The following is a 26,095-nucleotide window of genomic DNA, read 5'->3' on the forward strand; positions in this document are numbered from 1 at the left end:
TATATATATATTTTTCAAACCCTGCATGGCACAGTTCAAAACTCAGTATCCTGGTATCTATAGAATCAAATATTTTATTATCAAGGAAGCTGCTTGCTCCTTTTACAGGAAAGAAACCAGAAGGAAGGGAAGGGAAGAGACTCATTTATGGAGCACTTACCTACCATATGCCAGCCACTCTGCCACATCCCCTCTCTGTGTGTGTGTTTCAACAGTCCTTCCCAGAAACTGAAGAAGTGAAGAGCATAATATCCATTTTGGAGATGAATGAATCAAGCATCTGACAGGAGCTTACCTATAGCCCCTGGGCCAAAGGGGGCTGCACACTGACTCATGTGTCTGACTGTGCGCCTCTTTTCTGTACACACCACCTTCCTAGAGAGAAAAGCACCTCCAGAAAAGGATGCTGGAGATAAGTAAGAGACACCTTCAAATTCTACAACCCCAAAGCTTCTGAAGAGTAGAGAGGATCCACAGATTTAATCCAAATTCTTGAACAGAGCATGATTGATACCGAGACAGGGAATTCCATCTCCACAGGCGAGTCAGTAAATGCTGAATCTCCAGGCTTCTGGGCTCTGGAGGGTGATTACCCCAACTTCTCTAGCACCCAAACTGTGGACCTGTGCCCCAAGAATTTCTTGGTGCTAGTATTTCTCTATCCTCTACATAGATCCACTTTCCTATCCTCTAAAAATAGCTTCAAGAATTTTGCTCTTGTTGTTTAGAAGAAAACAATGCTTGAAAAAGGCCCTCCTATTATTGAAAATATGACTATGACTATGACTATGGATTGAATGGAGACCTGTGCTTTTAAATTTTAGGGACTTTTATTCCCTAGAAAATCTGCAAACAGTTTTTTTTTTTAATTTCCTCCTTAAATTTAATTAAAACTCCCTTTACATCATCTTAGATAAATGTCTAACTATCATTCTTTCTGCAACATAAACTGCAAATTCATTATTACTTGAGCTACATTCTTTGTGGATTACTTAAACTAAGATACTCTGGGAATAACAATCTTGCTTAAGAAAGAACCAGTGTGCTTTGAGCTAACAGAACTCTTCCAATAAACTGTTCTCCAGAGAGGACATCAGAGTGCCTCATGCCCTCCATTTTGAAATGCTAATCAGAGGTACTTATTTAGGAACCTGGACACATTGCACATGATGTCATATCATTCAGTAGTTCTTTGCATAAGTGAATCACTATAAAGCACTACTGAGGACAAAAAATTAAGCTTTTGTAAAGCTGTTTAACAATAGTCTATCAGTTGTCTCACCCCTAAAGAAGTTTTACCTTGGGTCTGGAGTTGTGGCTCCCAGGGGTAGAACACTCACCTAGCAAGTGCAAGGCCCTGGGTTCGATCCTCAGCACCACATAAAAATAAATAAAATAAAAGTATTGACAACTACAACTAAAAAAATAAATATAAAACAAGAACGTTTACCTGATGTTTCATTATAAACAAATCTGTACTTAACTATTATTCTATGCTCTCTCATTTCAGAAGTTAGATAATAAAAGAATAATGGAATAATATCTTGCCAAGCAATACACTCCATCTGCTTTTGTTTGTTACTTTTTCCCAGCCCATCGCCCACTTTCCCCAAATGCTTCCTCTAATGCAATAATTTTCCTGTAGCACAGACCTATGATTTTAATCAGCCCATCTGTGTGGCTCTGTCTGGGGTAAGGGATTGAGGAATTAATGCTTGTGAAATTCACATTTGAACGTAAGGATATTTGCAAGCACGCAGTTACTTTCTGAAGTTCAGACTTAGCAAGTGTGAGTGTCACTCAAGTGTCTGCAGTCCTCACCAGATTGTTGTTTTTGTTTTTTGTTTTTTCAGTAGGGGTTGGGCTAAATATTAAGCAAGAAATAGTGTGCCATCTGCACAGAGGTAAACCTGACACCCGCCGTCTGGATTGGAGGCCACTCACATCTCTGTTCAATACTGACTGGTCCCCAGGCTGCGGAAAGACAGAAGCCAAAAGTATAAGGCACCTTTCCTCACTCGAGTGACAGGACTCTAGTGACTAGTCGAAACCTGATCCTTTGGGCAGAGATTGTCACTAGATGCTATAAAACACTTTGTAGCCATTAAACCAGCAGCTCATAAAACAAGTGAGATTTATACCAGCATAAACACAGAACCTGTTAATAGCTTCAGATGATATTATGGATTAAAAGAGAAATAAATGAATGGGAGTGGGCTAGATGGAATGGGAGAATGAATTGACTAATAACTTTATAGCACTTACTCTATATGCAATGCCTTAGAATTACTGAAGATGAAAATTGCAGAAATTTAGCTGCAAATAAAGGCAACTGCATAGCAAAACATTATAGCTGAGATTTCAAAGAAATGGCTCCCTCTCTCCCTTTAACTCTCATTCCCCATGCACATGAAGGAGCTGTGGCACACACAAAGTATACATTTTTATGCCTCATTAAATAAAATGTGATGTCACAGACTGACAGTTGCCAGGGGAGCTCTAATTTGGAATTGCCGATGTTGTTATACACCTTAAGATTCACAACTATGGTACAGCATTAAAACTCTTCTCACTGAATTTCTTTAATAAAAAAACACAGCTGTGAGCATTCATCCCAATACAGACTCATCATGTTTTATTCCTATGAGTAATCACTTCCAGATTCAGCCTGACATTTGGAACTTTGGTGTTAAATGGAAGACTTTAGAATTAACAAAGGCATCTTTCCTCATTAGAAACAAAGCCAAAATCATGGTGAGTTCGAACAAGCCAAACTAGGCCTTTAGAAAATGCTAGTTCAAAAGCATGTACCTGTGTTTGGAAATTGTCACTTGGACCTGATACTCTTCCATGTGTGTACAGAAGGGACTTGAAAGGGTTGGAACTCACCTACCAACCACAACCCAGAAACTGTACTTCAAATCTGTCTCTAGAGGTCATGACGGTATGAAGAATGTTCACTTTAGAAAATTCTGGAAGTTCTCCAAAAGCAGGGATTAAAAAAAAAAATTTACCCCAACACCAACCATTCTGTTGAGAAATGACTTAACGACTTAAAGTTTGACAATAAAATTACTTAAGGTGATTAAAAATAGGAAACATAAAAATTTATTTTATTTGAAGAAAAGCCAGGGAGGCAGTAAATTCCTGGAATTAATGAGTCGAGATTTTAGTGGATCACCCACCATCCTTCTTCTTTTTCAAAAGAGCACCCACAGTTGACTTTCAGTTCTGCTTCCAAGTTCTTAGCATGACAATTTTTCTCCAGCATAGGTGCACTTCTCATAAAGCGAGAATGATGTTCCACAAGATGTGAGATAACAAAGTGAGAAAAGCATTGAGGAAAATATCAGATTATGCCCAAATCCCTGGTGCAGAGAAAATTATAATAGGTGGGTTAGAAACTTGATTCCCCTCTCAGCAATAGCAAGGCTGCAAAGCTCAGTCTCAGTTTCTTCAAGCATAAGAAGATATTAACAAAATATACTCCTTAGTACTGTGAGAAGCAAATGAGATGCCTATGCCATGCTTAGCACCGTGCCCACAGTGTAGCATGTGTTCCTACTTTGTTGTTCCCACATACGAACTGTTATGGTTCAGATATGAGTATCCCCAAAAAGCTTATACATGAGAAAATGAAAGAATAGTCATAGTTGAAATGATTGGATTATGACAAGTGCCATATGATGAGTACATTAATCCACTGATAAGGATTAACAGCCATAACTATATGCAGGTAGGGTGTGGCTGCAGAAAGTAGGTCACTGAGTAGGCATGCCTTGAGGGTTTATATTTTTTTTCCTGAGGAGCCCAGCTTATTCTCTCTGCTTCTTATTTCTTCATGTCCTGAGCCGCTTTCCTCCACCATCCATGCCCTTCTGTCATGATGCTGTGCCTCACCTTGGGCTCAGAGCTATGGAGTCAGCTGATCATGAACTGAACCTCTGAAACTATGAGCCAAAATAAACTTTCCCTCCTCTAAGTTGTTCTTGTCAGGTCTTTTGGTCACAGCTGTGAAAAATCTAACTAAAACACCAACCCATTTTCCATCTCATTTCTTCCCTTCTTTATTTTCAAATGCCAGAATGTTTTCGGCTATGTTCTCATAACTAATAACAAACTGGAGAAGTTATTATTCCTGAATTTATCTCAAGGCATATATCCACACCCTGGAGCAAAAGAGATGACACATTTTTCCTGACTCAAAAATACCTGTAAGAATGAGGGGGAGAGTAGATAGTTACCTCACCTGTAACTAATGCCCTGACTCATCCAGTGATTCCTTTGATGTTCACAGCTAAGTATTTCTGGAAGCCTTACATTGTATATTGTTCAAGCACAATTCCATTTCCAACCTTCTTCTAATATATTTCATACATATTATAGTAATATATATATATATATATATATATATATATATATATATATATATATGTATATATATGTATATGTATATACATACATATATATATATGTATTATTTTTAAATAAAAGTTTCTACCATAAGGGATCATAGATAATACAGACCTACAAGGAAAGATGAAAGTGAAATAGAAATTCTCTCTTATCTGGCAATTAGATTATTTTGAGCAAAGATCCCTCAAGTGCCATTTTTCTTTTATAATTCAATTAGAATTAGTGAATTTATACTAGCCATAAATCTCTAAGTATTCTTTTTGTCTGTCAGTTTTTCTTTTAGAAATTATTTAAATTATTTTAGTAGATGATAAAAATTTATAGCATGAAATTCAAAAGGCAGAAAAATTACTATTCAATGTGCACCAGCAGGAGCATAAAATGCACATTGTGCTGTGCCTGAACTTTGCTTTTTTGTACTTAACAATGTATCTTGTAGTTCACTCCATATTACTACATGTAGAGATTCCTCATTCTTTATAACAACTGCTTAGTACTCCATTGAATGGATGTACCATACTTCTTTATCTTCTTCTCTTTATAGGCAGTGATGTCAGCTTCAGTAATATTACTATCATCATCATCATCATCATCATCATCATTATTATTTATTATTACAGAAACTTTTTAATATGCATGGACCTAACTGACTTCACACCTGTGTGAGTACATCTGTAAGGCAAAAGTATAGAAGTTGAACTAAGAGTTCAAATTTATGAGTATTGACCTGGGATTAGGGGTCATGAAGCTCTGTCCACCCTGGATTTCACCAGGGCAAGTCTGCTACTGGGTTTCAAGTATAAGTCCTGGACTTCATTTCCTCTCCCACCCCCAAGCAGGAAGAGAGTATTTTCAGGCTGTCTGGAGTTAAAGAAAGGACGAAACCAGTAATTCTTTACTTCCTGTCAATTTTTTAATAATTTTTAAAAATATTTTTTAGTTGTTGTTGGACACATGCCTTTATTTTATTTATGTTTATGTGCTGCTGAGGATCGAACCCAGTGCCTCCAATATGCTAGGCAAGCACTCTACTACTGAGCCACAACCCCAGCCCCACTTCCTGCCAATTTTTATGGGTCTTCTCTTTTTATTATACTAAAACCTGTCACTATGGCCTCTCACCTGGCTTCCTTAGGTCTTGTGAAAGTAGTCTTGTGTGTAAATGTATGTTCAAACTGGTATGTCTGTGAAGAAAAAATCACTGGAGGATGGTACTCAGCCACCACTATCTTGCTTCATGTCAAAGAATATGGCAAATTTTTTAAAGGTAGACAGACATGGCCAAATTGTTCCCATAGAGGTTTTATCAGTTTTGCCATTAGAAAGCAGGAAAATTCCTATTTTATATTATCTTCATCAACACTACTTGTAGGCTGTTTTTTTTAAAATATATATTGTTTAGGTGTAGGTGGACACAATACCTTTATTTTTTTATGTGGTGCTGAGGATTGAACTCAGGGCCTCATGCATGCTAGGCAAGCGCTCTACCACTGAGCCACAACTCAGCCCCTAGGCTATTGTTTTGATCTTTGCTAATCTGTGAAAATAATATCTCAGTGTAATGTTTTATTACATTTCTATTGCTTGGTATACTGTGTGCTTTATTCTTTTATATGTGAACTACCCATTTTTCATGTTTCTATTGTATTGCTGGTGTTTATATAGATTTAGAAATATTTTTATATTAAGGACAACTCCATCATATGAGTTGCAAATACTTTTTCTAGTTTATCATTGACCTTTAATTTTGTGAAATTTTGTGTCACACAAAAAATGTTTTTATTTATATGAGACTAAAATTTGTCACTTTTATCTTTTACATCTTCTAGGCTTAATGACACATTCAAAAGGCCTTTACTATTCTCAAACTATTGGGTTTTCTAGTATATTCATGAGTTCGCTTTTAACCTTCAAAAATTTGGCCTTTTGGGGCAGGGGGCTGGGGTTGTGGCTCAACAATAAAGTGTTCACCTAGCATGTGGGAGGTCCTGGGTTTGATCTCCAGCCCCACATAAAAATAAATAAAATAAAGGTATTGTGTCCAACTATAACTATATATTAAATCCTGTATATATTTCTATTCTCTTCCTATTATCTCTTATTCAACTACTAAAATCACCAGTTTTTTTTCATTATAGTAGTTTTATAATATTTTTTCGTAAGTGGCAAGGGTAACCTATTTCCTAGTACTGTGCTTTCCTAGAATTTTCCTAGAATTCTTTATTTTTGTTTTATTATATGTACTCTAGAATAAGCTTGTCTTAATATTAAATTTCTATCATATGAAACTTACAAATTAGCATAAAGTCTTAAATCTTTATGGTACTAGGCCCTTCTTTCCAAGGGCATGGTATGCTTTTATATTTGCTCAAACTGTCTTTTGAATTATTTTCTAATGCTTTGAATTTAATTTTTCTTCATATCTCTTTTGTATATCTCATTAGCTTTATTCCTAGGTATTTTCTCAATTTGGGTATATGACTAAGTAGGACCTTTTCTTCCATCAAATCTTTATGCTTATTGTTGGTTGTATGTATAAATATTATTCAGTTTGTGTATTAATTTTACACCAGATAGATTTCTGAATTAACATGCCATTTATGGTAAATTTTCACAAGATTCTCCTGTTTTGCAAATAAATAATATGCCAACTGCAAATATTCCTTCTACTGTAAATTATTTATTTTTAATTGACAAAAATTTATATGTTTAGGGTATACAAGAGAAATATTCTTTTTTAATTTGGTTATTAGTTTTTATCAACCAGGATAGGCTAGGTTATAGAGCAATATGGGACATCCCCAAATTCTTAGAAGTTGAACATAATAAAAATTCATTTCTTGACAACCAAAGTCAGCCGTGAGTCCAAGCGATTGTCCAGGACAGTAGGTTTTCATGTGGAACAGTCCAAATTGTATAACCCTAATAGCACCCTCAATAGAAGGTGGAATCTACCCTCTATTGCATGAAGCCCATCAGCAGAAGACATAGTCAAAGGGTGGAAAACCAGCAATTACAACCCAGAAGTGGGTGCATCTCTTCTGCCTATGTATCATTGCTCAAAGTAAGTCACAAAGCTCTCCTCAAATTCAATGTGCAGGGATAATACATCTCTGGAAATAGAGATGATTCAAACATGCAGTGTACCTTCCCTCTTAATTTCCCAGACTGAGCTAGCAAATCCTTGGTCCAGTTGTCCCTAGAAGAATAGGCTTCTTAATTTTAATTATCCTACAAATTTTTAAAAAAATTACACATGCATGATTCAAAACATAACTTCAGATATTGCTAAAAGGAATCCTTATAAAAGTTGGAATCTCAAGCATATCCAAAGGTTTCCTTTTTCTGTGGAATTCACTGATACCAGTTTGTCAATGTTTCTTCCAAGAGGTCAATCTACGTTCTAAACAAATCCCACCATAGGGTTATCTCCTTTAACTTGCCTTTCTTGTTTTATCCATTTAACTTCAATTCACTTTAACCCTAAGGTAAATAGACTTTCTTTAAGTACCATGTGCCACCTTTGTGTTTAAAAGATGTGTGGAAGGGGAATAAATGTATGTATCTAAATACATGTATCTTCACCTCCTATATCTATTCTCCTCAAAAACTATAGCATCAAAAATAAGTATATTCAAGTTACCCCTAAGTAATTAGCAAAGTTTTAAATGTTGGTATATAAAATGAATGATATTATGAGCCTATTAAAAGATTTTTGACACTATTTCATCTTCTATCCAAAAACAAGGTAAGCACTTAATTGTGAAACAGATACGATCAGTGCAATCCCCAAATGTCTTATTCTTAGTGTTGGACATGGTGTCTGATAATATCATTTCTGTTGACTCATATCATCTTTTTAGGAACAATATAGTTATACATAGCATTTGGGTTCATTCCCAACAAAACTATACATGCATAGAATTGATCCACTCCATTTCAGTCCCCATTCTTCACCCACTCCACTAATCCTCCCTCATTCATCAATTATCCTTCCCTTGATTGGTGCTTTGTACAGACATATAAAGGAAAAATTTCTTGTGATATATTTATATGTGATTTCCTTAAATTAATTCCATATCCCCTTCCCCCCTTTCCTGTTCCTCCTACTTCCCTCTTGATCTCCTCCTCCTACTCCACAGATCTTCCCTATATCTTTATAATATCCCATCTCCTACTTCTGTCCCCTTTTTTGCTCTAGCTCCACATAAAAATTCTCATATGCTTAAGAGCGCTTTATATTTATTTGGACAAATATTTCCTTCTTCCCTAAACTCATTTGGATCCATCAAAACAAAAAATATATGTTACAAATATTATGAAGAAAGGATTGTTAGGCATAAAACTTTATCACATAGGAAATATATCAAAGAACCTAAAGGAATGAATTTTTAACAGTTCCAAAATATCATTTTAATGGCCAATTAGTCTAAGTTTTTATTTGAATTATTTTCTTCAAATCAATAATATATACACAAGAAAATAGCTCTTTTAAAGAATTCCCTGCATGATCAAAACAATACATGATTGGTACTTCACTTACCTTACATTGTAGTAGAACTAATATTTGGCTTTTCTACCTGCAGTAAATATCTTCCTTTCTATTCTCTTCTTATTGTGCCATAATTAACACCAGGGAAGCACAGGTTTAACTATATATGACAGATATTTATTTAAAATACTTTCTATTGCATATATTAACATTTTTCTTTCTACTTTTTAAAGTAGCTTTGAGTTCAGCAATAAAATCAGATTCACATTTCTGTTATGTTAATAACCCCAAACTAGAACAGAATATATCATTTGAGAGGAAGTCGGGGAGCTACATCACATTAACTGTGTGTTTACTGCACTGGGCAATTGAAACAATGCCTAGTAGGTGGCATCCTCAATCTCCCCCACCATCTTCAAGTTATATAGAAGTCAACTAGCAATAATCCATCCCATGGTCCCAATAGTAACTTTCTCTCTGATTTCTGAAAAAATGAAAATATCCATTGTTCAAGAGTCTTTACCTTAATAAGATCAATAATTTATAATTTAAGTCATTTTGGTGTCAGAAGATCACCTAAGTGAAAATAATCAGCAAGAGAGAAGAGGAAGGGGAGAAGATCACCAAATTCTGGAAATCAAGAATCATGAGATATTTGCAAGTGTGGCAATGAAATTATTAGTGTAAACAGAAACAAGTACTATTTTCCTTGATATAAGTTTTCAAATGTATCTCTTCCCAGGGATTATATATATCTGAAACACATAAATAAGGTCAGGAAGCCAAGGTACTTTTAAGGTGGAAAGTGTTTAGAGACCATAAGAACTATACAAACGAGAGCTCTGGTAGTACTTAGGCAATTTATAGATATCTGGTTGGTTTGCTTTAGAACTCAGTGTTCCAGCTCATGTAGACCCCCCTTTTTCCATCATAGTACATGAGTGATCAACCCTGGTAAATTATTAAGGGAAAGCTCTAAATCTTGGGGTAAAATCCTTAAATAATTTGTAACCTGCATCTTGGAGGGATTTGCTATTTCTCTATAAAACATGCCTTAGCATCCAAGACTCCCAAGCATAGAGACACAATGTTTACCTAGTAGTAGAACTGGGACTAAAATCCCAGGCTTCCCAAATCCAAAGTTCCAGGCCAGTGCAGTTACACACACACACACACACACACACACACACACACAGTACTGCCTCTGTTATCAGCACAGGAAGAATATATCCAGCAGCCCTGGTGTCTGAGCTAGTGCTTTGCTCAGAGGCAGGAGAAACATTCACATCAACACTAGCTCTAGTCAAAGAAGAGACTGGTAGCTTCAAAAAATTAGATATCCTCATGCTTTCAAAACTCTGATCCACCATCGCTTCAGTACTTCAAAGTGGTAATGTGCAGCAAATATAACTGGGTATGTCAGTCTAATTTTTATCACTGTGACCAAAATACTTGATAAGAATAACTTAGAAGGGGAATCACGAGCATCATATTTACAAAGGTTAAGAATATTTTTAAAGTATATTTCTTTAAAAATAAAAGAAAAATAATCAGGGTATTATGTATGAATTTCCCTTTAGTTCTCAATAAAATTTTGAAAAATATTCAGTTAATTGGGGGCTCTGACCTTGACAGAGTGGAATATTAAAAGCAATGTTGCCATTGTCTCTTTGACGTAAAGGATACAACAGCCCCTCTCATGCTTTCTTTCATTTATATAAGTTAATGAGCATTATTGACACTCTTTTTTTAAAATTTATTTTTTATTTATTTTAATTAGGTATATATGACAGCTGAGTGCATTTTGATTCATTGTATACAATTGCAGCACAATTTTTTATTTCTCTGTTTGCACACCATGTAGCGTCGCACCCTATTGCAGTGATACATGTACCTGCTATAATGAAGTACATCTCATTCCACCATCTTTCCAGCCCCCATGCCCCTTCTTCACTGCTCCTTCCCCTTTGCCTTATCAAAGTTCCTTCATTTTTCCTATCCCTCCCCCACACATTATGAATCAGCTTCACTTATCAAAGAGAACATTCAGCCCTTGGTTTTGGGGGGATTGGTTTACTTTGCTTAGCATGATATTCTCCAACTCCATCCATTTACCAACAAATGCCATAATTTTATTCTCTTTTAATATTGAGAAATATTCTATTGTTTATATAGAATATTGTTTATATAGAATATTGTTAAATAGATGAATGGTTCTTTATCCATTCATCTATTGAAGTGCATCTAGGTTGGTTCCACAGTTTAGCTATTATGAATTGAGCTGCTATAAACATTGATATGGCTGTGTTACTATAGTATGCTGAGTTTAAGTCATTTGAGTATAGACCAAGGAGTGGGATAGCTGGGTCAAATGGTGGTTCCATTCCAAGTTTTCTAAGGAATCTCCATACTGCTTTCCAGATTGGTTGCACCAATTTGCAGTCCCACCAGCAATGTATGAGAGTGCCTTTTCTCCCACATCTTCTACAAAGCTATAGTAACAAAAACGGCATGGTATTAGAACCAAAATAGACATGTAGACCAATAGTACAGAATAGAATACACAGAGACAAAATCACATAAATACAGTTATACTTGACAAAGATGCCAAAAATGTACATTGGAGAAAAGATAGCCTCTTCAACAAATGGTGCTAGTAGACGTGGAAATCCATATGCAGCAGAATGAAACTAAACCCTTATCTCTTACCATACACAAAACTCAACTCAAAGTAAATCAAGGAGACCAGAGACCCTGCACCTAATAGTGGAAAAAGTAGGCCCAAATCTTCATCACATTGGATTAGGCCCTGACTTCCTTAACAAGAATCCCGAAGCACAAGAAATAAAATCAAGAATTAATAAATGGGATGAACTCAAACTAAAAACCTTCTTCTCAGCAAAGGAAACAAACATTGAGGAGAAGAGAGAGTCTACATTTTGGGAGCAAATTTTTGCCACACACATGTCAGAAAGAGCACTAATATCCAGGATATACAAAGAATTCAAAAAACTTACCACCAAGAAAACAAACAACTCAATCAATAAATGGGCTAAAGAGCTGAACAGACACTTCTCAGAAGAAGATATACATTCAACCAACAAATATATGAAAAAATGTTCAACATCTCTAGTAATTAGAGAAATACAAATCAAAACTACTCTAAGATTTCATCTCACACCAGTCAGAATGGCAGTTATCAAGAATACAAGAATAAATGTTGACACTCTTAATTACCAACAGACCCAGGCTTATGTAAATAAGTGAATCATTTTGGTTTCTGTATCCAAAGTTAAGCTGAAGTATCTTTTGTTCCAAGTCATGGTTAACCTTACCACCAAACATTTTCAATGAGTTTCTACATGAACCCATTCATTGACTCATCCATCCATCTATTCATTCATCCATTCATTCATTTAGGAATTAAGGGAAAATGATCACATAGTGGTACAGCAGGAGCCTGGAATGTGACCTAATCAATGCAGTATGGATTGTAGGGTTACAAAATGTCATGAATAAGCTGAGTTCCAGATTCTCAATTTGAGACATTAATGGAAAAGAAACATTTCAAAGAAACACCTACGTGGAGACTAATTACCATGTCATTTAAACAATTTTGGAGGGCATCCATGGTTAGCATAAAGCACACTGTCCTGGAAGTGGTGCTGACTGAAGAAACTGCCATTAGAAGTATATGAGGAGTGCAGGCAATTAACCAGAGGTGTCTAAATAATGACATTTGCCTCAGGGCAAGTCAAGGACTACTGGCAAAGGACCAAATTCTCTATATTTCCTAGACCAACTATTTTTCTCCAATTGCACCTCTGTCTCCTTTTCAACCTCACCCTGACTTGCAGAGCAGAAATCCCATTATAAAAGTCAACAAAAATAGAGCTTCCCTAGACCCACCATGACAGAAGCCTTGCACTGTTCAGATTTCTTGTTTAATCAGCCAAGGATTTGGAATGACACCTTCATTTAATTAACACTTCTTTCTCTAAGATTTGATTTTGTTCTTGGTTTTGTTCCTTCTTTTGAAAACCCCCCAAAGAGAGCTTTTAATATGACTCCAGCTACCATTTTATGATAAGCAAACTAAACTGTATCCTAGAAAAATGTGCAATTGTTGTGGATTGTGTGATTGGCATCGATATGATGAGATTCTAAGTCATTGAAAGCCCTAAGTGTCTTGAGCATTTTAATAGCTAATATTATTGTCAGCTTATGACTTGTGGTGCCATTAATTATGGCAAAAGAAATTATTTTCCAATCTGTATTATACCACAAATTGCATTATAGCTCTTAAGATTTCACTTTGAATATTGAAATAGTGGTTGCTCAATAAACATTTGTCTTCATCTAGTTTTTGTAATTGTGTGAAAATATAATTCTCTTTCCCATCTATCTGCCTTTATCCATGCTGCTGTTCCCTCTACCTGGGTTGCATTCTCCCAAGCATTATTCCGTTCTCTACCCAAATCTGCTATTTATGCATCAAGAATTCCTTGACTGCTGTGCCTCTTAGTTACCCTCTAACCCCCTCCCAACAAAAAGAGAGATTTGGGTCTCTCCTCAGCATTTTTATAGAAGCCCTTAACTTCCTTCATTGTGGCTTTCCCCTATAAGGGCCTGTTTATCTAATGGTCTTATTCTATACTCTTGTGAATTTTTTGAAAACAGGAATCATTGAATTTCTTAGACTGGGATAGTAGACACTCAACAAATATTTGCTGAATGAATGGATGTTCAAATGAAATTTGACATTACAATCAGTACATCTTGCTATTTCTTTTTTTCTTTTTTTATTGGTTGCTCAAAACATTACAATGCTCTTGACATATCATATTTCATACATTTGATTCAAGTGGGTTATCAACTCCCATTTTTACCACGTGTACAGATTGCAGGATCACATTGGTTACACATCCACGTTTCTACATGCTGCCATACTAGTGTCTGTTGTACTATTTTCAAAAAAGAAGAAAATATTTAAGTGACAAAATGTTATAAAATCCTTGTCTTCAGGTTCCTTCTGTCTCTGCTGCTCACCCACAAGTGCTTTGGCGTGGCAGAGTGATGAATAGACCACCCGTCGGCCATCTTTGGTTCCTTCCACACTGCCCCCTGCTCAGGGCCATCTACTTGGCTTTGAGCAGCAAAGAAATTCTGACTGACTATAAGTCAAATATAGGAATAGGATATATTCTCTTTAAAGAAGAAGAAAAGTTTTTTAAATCTCTGAATAGATCAGAAACTATGTTGTTGAGAGCTTGTAGTATAGTATATCGATCATTTTCATATTTTATGGACATTCTGGATAAATATAAAATTTCACTAATTTCCTACAGTCTGAGCTCAATAACAATAATGCTATTTTTATTGCAGTGCTACATGTAGTAGTGGAGAAAATTATGGCTTCGTGTACAGACAGAGCAAGGTCTCAATTCTATAACCTCACTTCCTAAGGTGACCTTAGGACAAGTGACTCAGTTTCTTTATCTCTAAAGGGGAAATAATATAGTACTTTGTCATACAGTGCTCAGGAAGCAAATTATATAACATGTATGTACTTGGTACAACATCTGGAATATACAAAGTTTTTTTTTTAATGTGTTCTACTTATGTATACCACGCCAAAGAAGTTTCAAAACAGAACTTTAATTGATTGTCTCAATTTGTATCACACATTCCCCACCTCATACTACATAATCATTTTTAATCATTTTTAGATAAAAGTAGGTGAAAATAAAATATCAAATTTCAGCTAGTTAACCCTCAACTTTATTATCATTTCTCTCCCCTTTCCTTCTGTTCCTCCCTGTATGTCCTGTCTTTATATATCATTTTTTCATACTGTATATTTCAATATGCTTCCAATTTAGATCACAAAGCCCTTGTGAGTAAGGTCTCTATTTTGTGTCTGATTCTGAGTGCCTAAAAAAGATCTGATGGTGAAGAGTCAAGAAATGATGGATTTATTCATTCACTTCCTTTATTCAGCCGTCAATCAAGACCATCATGGCAGGAAAAAAAAAAAAGAAGAAGAAGTCAAAATTCTGCTACCTCTGGAATAAAGAGCAGAGAGAGACAGTTCCCTTTACTTTGTAAAGGATGTTTAGAAGTACCCCAGGATTGCTGGGTTTTCTATTTATTTTGTGAGATAAATTCTTTACCCCTTCACACAATTATTACCCATAGTTTTGTCTCTATAGTGAAGAAGCAAGAGGGACATCAGACAGATCTTACCAACCATCTGACTCTATGAATCATTTTTTCAGCAAAGTCCCAAAGCCAAAATGATTAGTTTAAAATTCTCATTACTCAGCAAACACAGTGTTGCCCGCTGGCCTGCATCAAACAATGATGTCATAGCCAGACTGCTGGATGTCTTTCTAGCAAGGAGCAAGTGGAAAATGAAACAACTAGACAGAGAAAATGTTTATTGAAATGCAAATGATTCCTTTGTGCATGTTCTTGAGCTCTTTGAAAAAGAAAATCTGTAAAAAGTTAGCATTTGTCTTGCCCTCCTCCCCCACCCCTTGCTTGTCTCTACAATGTTAGAGGACAGTTATCACATGAAAATATATAAGAATTTTAGAAAGTAAACACTTCTTTTTTAAATGGATATTTCCCCTAAAAATAGCAATAAGAATAGTAAGAGTTTCCGGAAGTAAATTAATGTTGGCTCAAAATCATTTGCCTTCGCTGTGGGTGGGTGGCCAGCCGGAGGGGCAGGTGGCGCCCTCCTCCCTCTTGGGCTGCACAGGAAGCCAGTGGCAGGAGGTGCATGTTGAGATCTGCAGGCCTGGCTTGCCATCTGACCCTGGTGCTGTTGCTCCACATGGGTTGCTGCTTAGCCAGCCTCTTCTCAGGAACAAGGACATTCCTCATCTGCATCCCTGGTAAACAGCAGTTGCTGAGAGAATTGGAGCTGGCACAGCCCTTTGAGTTCTGCAGATGAGAAAGTTCTCTTGAAATGTAAAACACTTTTAAATGTTCCAACCATCACGGGGCAATACTCCCTGCCAGACTGAGGAGAGCTAGGAAGGCCATATACATCCAGACATCCCACTGGAGGGAGCCCTATGCAGGGTCAGATATCTAAGGACTAAGTAATTCTTGTTAAGATAAATTTTTGAAATGTTGAACCACAGAGTATTGAATTATTCACTGGTTCTATACCTGATCCTTTTGTCTAACACTTTTTAAAAGTATTATTATTAATCCTGGATCTTCTGGAACAACAGTTAATAATGACCCCTCTGGAGCCACTTCTAAGGGAGAAAATGACAGTTTCCTATCATACCCTCCCCAAACTTGGAAGTGAGCATTACCCTTTTGCTTATGTATTAATACCCCCTCGGAAAATTCAAAATTGTAGCCAACTTAAGGGGCAATTCCATAACCTCTGTTTGCATTTTGAGCCTTTGACACAGTTACAGTTTAATAGGCTATAAATCATGACTTTATATAATCCATAGTCAGAAATAACCTTTTCTCTCCTGTCACAAAAGAGGTGAATTCTTGGTTATTGTTTTAACCTTAAAGTAAAAATTTAAGATGATGGGCATGCCCCTCTCCCTGCCTGCCACACCCCATACCCAAGGCTGGCCTTTGCTTTCTGCCAGGTGACAAAAAAGGTTTACCTGTGGCTGGAAATTCAAGGCTCTGCTTGAAGCTTACTTTACAAAATCACATCTCCTCTCTACTACCCCATGATAAATAGAATCTGTACTGCCTGACACTGGTGAACAATGGGTGAAATGGATATTAGAAAAATCTCATTTATCTTCTGCTTTATTTCTTGATAGGGGTCCTTGTCACTCAGACTATTGTGTGACCAGCTCTGGAAAGGGCATCTCATTAGTTTTTCTTATCAAGATAGCAAGGTCTTTTTAAACAGCAAAGCACTTACATTTTAGATTCAATTAGGAAACTGAATGTGTGTGTGTGTGTGTGTGTGTATGTGAGAGAGAGAGAGAGAGAGAGAGAGAGAGAGAGAGAGAGAGAGAGCGCATGCACGCACTCACGTGTATGTTTGTACCTCAGAGCTTCTGCTTTGAGACAGAGCAGCGTCTGCTGGATGCTTCCAGGATCAGTTTGCACCACAGATGAGCTCAGCTTGCAGAACACAGTGACCCGCACCCTGACCTTCATATCCATCTCCATGCAGGCTGTTGAGAGACTAACCCTCATCTGGTCCTATGATTTTAGTCTGAGGCAAAATCAGTCTGGGCAAGGTAGGGGAAACAGGCAGCCATCTGTGGAGCGAGGGAGGTGCATGGATTTCTTTTTTGAAGTGATTTGTTTCAAAACCCAGACAAAAGACCTCTTTGGACTCCAAAAGCTTCCAAAGGACTCCCTCTAGTTTCCCCAGCTCGCTCACACACAGCAAGTTATGCTAACAAGTGCGCTTTGGAACAGTTCGCAGTTGCCACCCGGACAAGTGCGAGAATGTCAACAAATCAGCAGTGATGTGGAGTATGTCAGATGGAATTCAACTTTTCACATTGTTTCAAAAATCCCAGTGACAGGCACGTGAAATGAGACAACCGTACAACAAGGCACTGTTTAGTAAATTTAACTGATAAACTAAGAGAAAGCTCTGCTCTACCAGCAGCTGCAAAAACAAACCAAAAATGAAAATATCCTGCCAGGGTTGTGAATGATCTCCTGGGGCTGTTGGACTCTGTTGAAAGCACAATGACGCTTTCAGGACAGTAGGGTTCCTTGTAGCTCACTTGTTCTGTGGTTATGGGGATGCTTGTGGCCATCAAGAAGGAATTGCTCCTGGTGCATTGCTATTGAATCTGCCCTTGGTGGATAGATGTTTCAGGGAGAAGGTGCGGTTGGGTTCTTGGCAATTCTGCATTTCCCTCCTGTTTACTTGGGCCAGCCTTGGAAGGAAGAGAAACCTCTCAGGATTCATCTGATATAGGTGTGATTTAGAGAGGATTTGCTTGGTAGTGGATGATAAGCTGGCAGAGAGCAGGGAGAGTATCCTATTCCCCAGACAACCCATTCCTGATTGAGAACAGGCACTCTATAACTTCTGTTTTTGAATGGACCAGTGACTGAATTGCAAAGGAGATATTTCTGTCTAAAACTTCTTCTCTGTAAAGAAGAAACCGCCATTAAAGAGTCCATGAAAGAATGACACTGGATACTTCATCCTGGTTTGGGTTTTGGATCTTGCTGGCTGGACTGACATTTGGCAATAACTTCCTGGGGCCACAGTTTACTCTCAAGTGATGAGGGATGTGAACTAAGACCTTGCCAGGTATACTAATCCTATTCCCTTGAGTTAGTTAGAATCCTGGGTGACTTGAACTCTTATTCTCTTTGAATATACAACTTCCCAGACAAGAACCACTATGGGTAGTTTGTTCAAAAGCTTTTAGGTATGTGTTGATCTTTTTTTTTTCTTTTTGAGACAGCACCTGACGTGCTACATAAGTATTCTGAGAGCCTACTAATAAGGGCAAGGAATGGGGTTCTCAAATAAGGATAGAAGGGAAACCTCTAAAACCAGAATTCACCTACTTCACAATTTCTCCCAGGGACCAATCAGTCATCTGTGAGCTAAGTTCCCAGGAAAAATGGAAACAATCAAGCCCATGCCAAGGACAGCCACCTGTAATGGATGCAAACCCACAGTTCTCCTATGACACATGAAGGGTTGCTCGGTTTCCCCTGAATTGTTACTCGGCTCCTTCCCTGCCCTCTCACTCTTTAACCATGTCTGTCCCCATGGCCACAACACTTGATAGTGTTAAATATGATCTCAGTCACCTCCACCTTCATGCATAATTAAGAAATGGATTAGATGCTTTAAAAATGAAAATCACTGCTATGACTCCCAAGGCTAGAAAAGTTATCCGAATCCAGTATTACTTCCTGAGTTTTGTTTCATGGAATATTTATGACAAGCTGTGATAAAATATTGATCTAGGATGTTCTGACTAGAAACAGGTGCCACTGAGGTGCCACATCATTATGTGGAACTTGTATGGCACTTTGTTTGCCAAGAGCCCCTCTAATACCTCGGCTTGGCGTTGCGTTTGCGTTGTCAGCTCCATGATTTTGTGCTAAGAGTGAAGAAATGGAGCTCAGAAGGGTAAGTGGTGCCCCCAGGTTAATGATTTCTCCCTGCCTTTCAGTAAGTGATGTCCACCACTTACTGTTTGTTTTACTTCTGTGCAAGCCCTCTTGCTGGTGAGAGGCCTGAAAGACAAGAACACATCATATTTCCTGATAGCTCTATGCCTTTACAAAGAGGGTCACCGGGATATGTCTGACTGTCTCTCCTCCTTAGATCCCACCCTGATTTCTGAGATTACAGCCAGGGTGTCAGTTAACTGGCCTCTTCTTGCAGATGTCACAATGCAGTCCTTCTTCCTGCCCTCCTGGTTCCCATTTATTGCCTTCCTTCACATCCAGCCCCTCTTGATCCATTCCTCCTCCAGTCTATACCCTAAGCCACCCTTTAGGTCTTTGCTGAAGGGTCACCTGCTGGGAGAAAATCTGGTCCCTTAAGTTTCCTGTCCTTTGAACCCTCTGTCCACCCCACCCTTTAGGGGAATATGCACAGTATCACTGTTTTTACATAAATGCTCTAAAATACATAGATTTGATCTCAACACTTCTAGATGTCTTTGACAAATTAAAGATAATTTGGAAATTCAAACATCAATGGGGATAAGATCTAGCCATCAGATTCCAATGCCTTTGGTCCATGGCCAAAGCGTAGTTCTTTTTGGTAAGTGCTTAGATGGTCTATCAGTAAATGATGATTACAGATCACCAAGATTACCATTTTTCAGCACTGTATACTTGACCCAGTGTCTCTTTAGATACCATGTCCTTCCTGATATAATGGATGTACATTCCTAGGACTAGAGTATACAGCCCAAAAGGGCATAAAAACACATTGTTATAGGACAGATTGTTGATCGGCAGCTTGATTCAGTTCCCTAAGTCACAGAACAAGGTAATGGACTAGGATTCCAAACCAGATATGTTTAACTCCAAACCTCATCTATAAATAAATGTCTTTGCCCTTCAAGAATCCTCCAACTGATCTGGCCTCAGGATACAGGAAAGTATATCTGTGTATCTACCACCTACCACCCAGCAGCAACAGACAGAAATGACCCAGTGCCCATCCAGTGTGACCCATGGGGCCATGTTCATTTATTCCACCTGAGGCCTTCCAGCCTTTGCCCAAGAGCTGCCTCCAGCATCCGGTCTAGAAACCCAGGGGAACCTCCAGGGGAACCTCCCTGGTCATTCATCTATCATAGCTCCCTCTAAAGGACTTTATCACCATTGTTATTATATATCTGTCTTTCTTTAGTAGGCTATAAAGTCTTTGAATGTATACATCATCTTTTATGTATTTTGGTATCTATATGGCTCTCAGTACAGTATCTGGTCTATCCTAAATGCTCTTCCATACATATTTGTCAAATGAGTAAGCAAATGAACTAGCCTCCTAGTTCCCTGAAATAGGCCAGGGAGGGTTGGAGTTGGTTTTAAAAATAAAAAAGGATCATTTACCCATCAGCCAAAGCTAAGAATAATTGCAGTAACTACTACACAGCATCTTATTGAGACAGGCAAGTCCACAGCTTCTCCTCTCTGCTGCTGCGTGCAATGATATATAGTGCTCTGGAAGTAATGGTCCGTAGCTTAAATGGGTCAGGTGTATATTTTGATTTCCTCTTATTGCTTGTTGAAAAATATTTTATGGTTTTGTAATTTTGTTTCTTAATATCCAAGATGATTGACCATGCTACCTAGTAGCCTGGAGGACAGCATCCTTAACTGTCACAATAATTTATCCCAAAATATTAGAACAATCTTATTTGAGATTTGATCTTCTAGAAAGTATTGCTATAGCTGCATTCCATTTGGTTCAATGACTGAAATCAAGGGGAGGGACCCACAGCTTTCCGTCTGTGCCATTGCCCATTATTGTATGTGTCTCCTCCTGAGAGCCACTGAATTGAAATGTTACGAGTTCTTCACCTTTCTTTATGATATACCATAACGTCTCAAGGCTAAAGATTTCAATCCTGGGTTTTCAGCTGCTAGAGTAAAACTGATTTCCCATCTGTTCCTCTCTGAAAGGAGTACTATGTCTAAGCAAACCATTATCCTCTGATGTTTCTACTCTGGTGAAATATAGATTCTCATGGATTACCCTACACACATTTGCACATTCTTCATAGCTAAGAAGCGTCAGGCTTTCATTTTCTAAGTGATCTAATAAATGTAACACAACTACGTTTTCTGAGTACATTCACCTTTACCATCTTAGGGTTAAAAGATGTGTCTATTTTTCTTTTGAGGACATTGTTAAGAACATGGCAGAATGGGATGTGTTTTCTCTTTTGTATACATTTACGTCAATATTATTATAATCAGGTCAACATTACCAACTATTTTCTTTTAAAAAATGAGTTGGACCATCACCAAGACTATTTTATATTTCACATATAGATACATAGTATAGTGAGGGATGTAGCTACCAAAGCCACACAGCTTGCTTTAGATAACAGTTTAAATTCACAAGCATCTGTGTGATGATAGACTTGCACTGAAGATTTCAAGTTGATTCTGGAGAAGTGATGATTCTCTTGTGTTTCTAGAAGAGGCAAGTAAATTTCCATAGCCCCAGATTGGTCTGGGGTTCCCAAAACTTGGATTCTGGTCACATATTTTCCAACACAATTAAATGATCCAGTCTCTGGTGTAGATAAGCTGAAAGTCTTTGATTTTGTCCAATTGATTTCCACAATGCTTCCCTGCTTGGGAATCTGCTTTCAGATCCCTCTGTACTGAATCTCTACATCTTCTCACTCTGCTACCTCCATATGTATCTCTGCAGGGCAAGGCTTTGAGGGGCCACTGAGATGTATTCCTGAGGTAGCTCAACTCAGATATCCACCCTGCTATAACCTCATTCTGTATGGACAGACTTGGGCTTAGCTCCAAGTGTACCAATTAAGCTATGGTCTGCAGAAAACTTTCAGACTATCTGATACTCTACCAATGCCTGTTTCTACACCCAGAGAATAACAAAGGACAATATAAATTTAAAAAGTACTACTTTGTCCTTTAGAAGTATTTTTAAGGTCTGGATTTGAAGCAATCCAAGGAAACCAAAAGCAAAAGAGCCCAAAATAACCCCTGAGATTATAAGCATTCACTTTAAGATCAGTTAGGTAGAAATAATACACAAAGCCCAACCATCTTAAAGAATCAACATTATTTTCATTAAGCACATTTAAACTTTTGCTCTCTGTGTTATTTCCAAAGTATTAAATCTGCTCATTTACTCAAATTCTTATTAAAATATAATACTATATTTTTCCATAAAGATATACATAGTCTACAACATAGACATTCCCATTCTAAATACATATTCTAAACGGGTTCTCTGTAAAAATATACATATAGAATTTAAGAAACCAACCACTAACAGAGAAATATTTTTATTCACAAATGAAATACCATACAACATTAAAAAGGAAACAGTACTATAGTGAGATACCACTTTACATTCCAGGAAGGCAATCATCAAAAAAGACAAAGTATTAAGTGTCAACAAGGATTGGAGAAATTAGAATCTTCATGCACTACTGATAGGAGTGTAAACTAGTGCTGCTACTTTGGGCATTTATCAAAATGTTGAGCATAGACATTTTATCTGACCCAGAAATTCCACTCCTAGGTATATACCCAAGAGAAATCAAGTACATGCACATGAATGTTCATAAGAGCATTAACAAAAGTCTAAAAGTGGAAACCACCTAAATGTCCATCAATTGATGAAGGATAAATAAAATATATATCCATTCAGCAGAATATTATGCAGCAAGAAAATAGAGTGAAGCACTGACACGTGCTACCTCATGGCTAAACCTTGAAAACATTAGGTTAGGTGAAAGAATCCAAGCACCAAAGATCAAATGATGTGTAAGTTCATTTATTTGAAATGTCCAGGATATACACATCTACACAGATAAAAAGAAGGTTATTGTTTACGTGGTTTGGTGGGGAAGAGAGACAGTGGAGACCAATTGTTAATAGGTACAGGGTTATTTGGGGAGAAGAATGAAAATGCTATAAAATTAGTTCATGGGGATGATTGCACAACCCTATGAACATAACTAAAAGAAAATTGAATTGTATATTCTAGTTGGAGAATTGGATGAGGTGTAAATTATATCTCAATAAGCTGCTGATTTTTTAAGGTCACAAAGGAAAAAAATGAAATAAAGTTATCAACATGATTAATTAATGCTCAAGAAGACAAAAGTAAAAAGATTCCTGTAATATGAAGCCAGTTACACAAAGTTTAAGTAGCAGCAAACAGTGCCAGCTGTGTATCAAAGGGCTGTGTGCATTCATGATGGAGGAGAGGCAGGAGTAGGGGGCAGGAGAATGGCCTCCAGAGGAGTCCCACCAAGTTTCCAGAGGTATTTGTAATATTTTATGTTTTATGTTCCATTAGAGATATGAGATATTTATTATAAAGTTCTCATATCTGTTCTCATGAGCTGTTGGTAACAAAAAATAATAATTTCCAAGAAGTCCATTTATCCAGAAGGGTCAGTTGAATTTTATTAGGTATATTTTCACCCATTATTAACTTTTTTGCTCTCATTCCAGTTGACACAGAGTTGTAATATAAAAGAAAATCACACCCTCTGTGCATATGGGTTGTAACCTCGACCTTGTTCTATAAAATGGAGGTGAACTTTGCAAATATATTTCTATACTTGCTTCATAAAATATCAAAGTCTTAAGTCATTGACATTATTCCCCTGTTTGGAATGCTTACTTAAAAATTTTCTCTCTGATAATGACTTATCTAAAATTCAAACTGTGGGTTTTAATAAAAACAGAATACATGGTTAGCTATTGGACCCTATGATCATTGTTAGCCTCTTCTTTGACATGTACTAATCCCAGTCTTCAGTTGGTTGAGATCTTAGAAATATCAAAATGTCTGTTACATCTTAAACTACCAAACACTCATTTCTCTTTTGACCACATCTATACTTTTTTGAGATCATCTTAAATTTAAAATAACACTAACATTTTTTTAGTACCTTTTGACCATTGTTATGTATTAAGCAACATAATCAGTACACCTGTTTTTAAGGTAAACCTTGATCTCCTACAGACTGTCTAAGCAACATTGTGTATCTTATAGGAAACAAAATTTTTGTCCTGTTTGCTCATTTTTGTAAATATTTTTTATGATTAGCATATTCTAGATTTGTTTTTCTATGTTTTTTCAAATTTTTCTGATATACAGAAAAACATTTGGAGTATAGCCTATGAATGTATTGTGTGGGATTTAACTTTCTGAATATATGAATATATTCTGCCTAGATTTTTTTTGCTTCCTTTCCAAATCAAATATTTAGTATTTTAACTGGACCCAAAGAGTTTGCTTGTCGCAGTCTTAATGGTTATCATCCAGAGCTTATTATGTTCTAAGACTATTATGTCCTTGCCTAGAAAAGACCTAGAATTTGCCAAGATCTTTGGAGGAAATACAGAATCTTCAAGTGAAATGATAAGGCTTTCTCTGTTTGGGGAGCATTTGTAGCTTCTAACCTGGAATGGAACCCATAAACCAATCTGCATAACTGTGTGGGGTGCTTAATGTAAGGAATGTACACCAGAAGAATGCCTTTTAAAAATTAAAACATAAGCTACCTAGAACCTTGCTGCAAAAAGTCGGTTCAAATGATTTTATTGGATCTCAAATGATCTCACGAGCTTGATACCAGTGTTTTTTGCTCTCTCATTCTTCATGACCCATCCAATCCCTCAATTCATATACAGGAGCATATTTTTAAAGCGTGCCCTGTATACAAATGATTTGTCACTCTTTCACAATGAGGGAATCTTCTGCTCATCAGTTTACTCAGTGAATTGTTTGCTCTTTAATAAAGTATTTATGATTTCGAGTCTAAAATGCCCTCAGTATTGCAATATTTAAAGGAACTTCAAATAAGTAATTACAAATATGTCCTTTGACAATTACTGGTCTGTCAAAACTCTCTGATAAACATAAGCCCATTCTTCTCCTTCCTCTCTTCCTTTCCTTCTTTCTGCTCCAAATCTGTTTTCTCATTATGGTGATTAAGGGCTGAATCCAAGTTGGGCAACACTAACACCCATCTTGGGAAAATTGGTGAACTTTCTACTCCTGTGGCCCATTGCAATGGCTTCCAAGGGTCTTGCCTCAGCTCCAGTTCCCAGACCCTTTCAACCACTCTCACCACAATCAGAGTAACCCCCATATCACAGAGCTCAGCTTATTGGTGTGAGGAATGTTCGGTGCCTCTGTACTAGCTCCCTCTCAATAACAGGCAAGACTCTCCTCCACTCTGTCACAACTCTGCTCTTCAACTACTCAGATGTACCAGAATGGCTTCAGGGTAATTCATGTTTATTCTGAGGCAGGTGGAACCATTACTCCCCTCCCCAAAGAAATCAACATTTACTCCCTAGAACTTGGGGTAATATTATTTTACATGTTTAAAGGAACTTTGAGAGGGTGATTAAGTATAAGATTTTTAAGATGGGAAGATTTTCCTGGATTATCCTCGAGGCCTCATGGTGATCAAAAGGTTCTTTATGATAGGAAGGAACAAGGGTTAGAGGGAGAAGAAGTGATATGAAGAAAAAGCAGAGAAAGTAGGACATGAGAGAATGGAGGCAGAGAAGAGAGAAAGAGAGTGCAATGGATTTGTAGAGACCACACTGCTGGCTTTGAAGATGGAGGGAGAGGCCGTGAGCCAAGGGACACTGGCAGCCTTTAGAAGCTGAAAAAGACAGGAAGGGTTATCTGCTTTCCAACTCCCCAATTCAATTTCCTAGTAATCTTTGCTTGCTTTTTATAATTTTATTTTTATTTTTTTTTAATTTTTATTGTTGGTTGTTCAAAACATTACATAGTTCTTGACATATCATATTTCACACTTTGATTCAAGTGGGTTATGAACTCCCATTTTTACCCCGTATACAGATTGCAGAATCACATCAGTTACACATCCACTGTTTTACATAGTGCCATACTAGTGTCTGTTGTATTCTGCTGCCTTTCCTATCCTCTACTATCCCCCCTCCCCTCCCCTCCCCTCCCCTCCCATCTTCTCT

At 37.2% G+C, this 26,095-nt stretch overlaps 1 protein-coding gene and 1 non-coding gene across 2 annotated transcripts in view; one reads left to right on the forward strand and one right to left on the reverse strand.

Moving 5' to 3' along the window:
- The window catches only part of Celf2 (CUGBP Elav-like family member 2), a 788,139-nt gene that overhangs the window by 152,200 nt on the left and 609,844 nt on the right, over positions 1-26,095 (forward strand). The window lies entirely within an intron of this gene.
- Trnaa-agc lies at positions 5,850-5,921 on the reverse strand. The gene has a single exon. It is a non-coding gene; the product is annotated as a tRNA-Ala (tRNA).

The sequence above is a fragment of the Marmota marmota genome, unplaced genomic scaffold, assembly GCF_001458135.2.
Source record: "Marmota marmota marmota unplaced genomic scaffold, marMar, whole genome shotgun sequence".
NCBI lineage: Eukaryota > Metazoa > Chordata > Mammalia > Rodentia > Sciuridae > Marmota > Marmota marmota.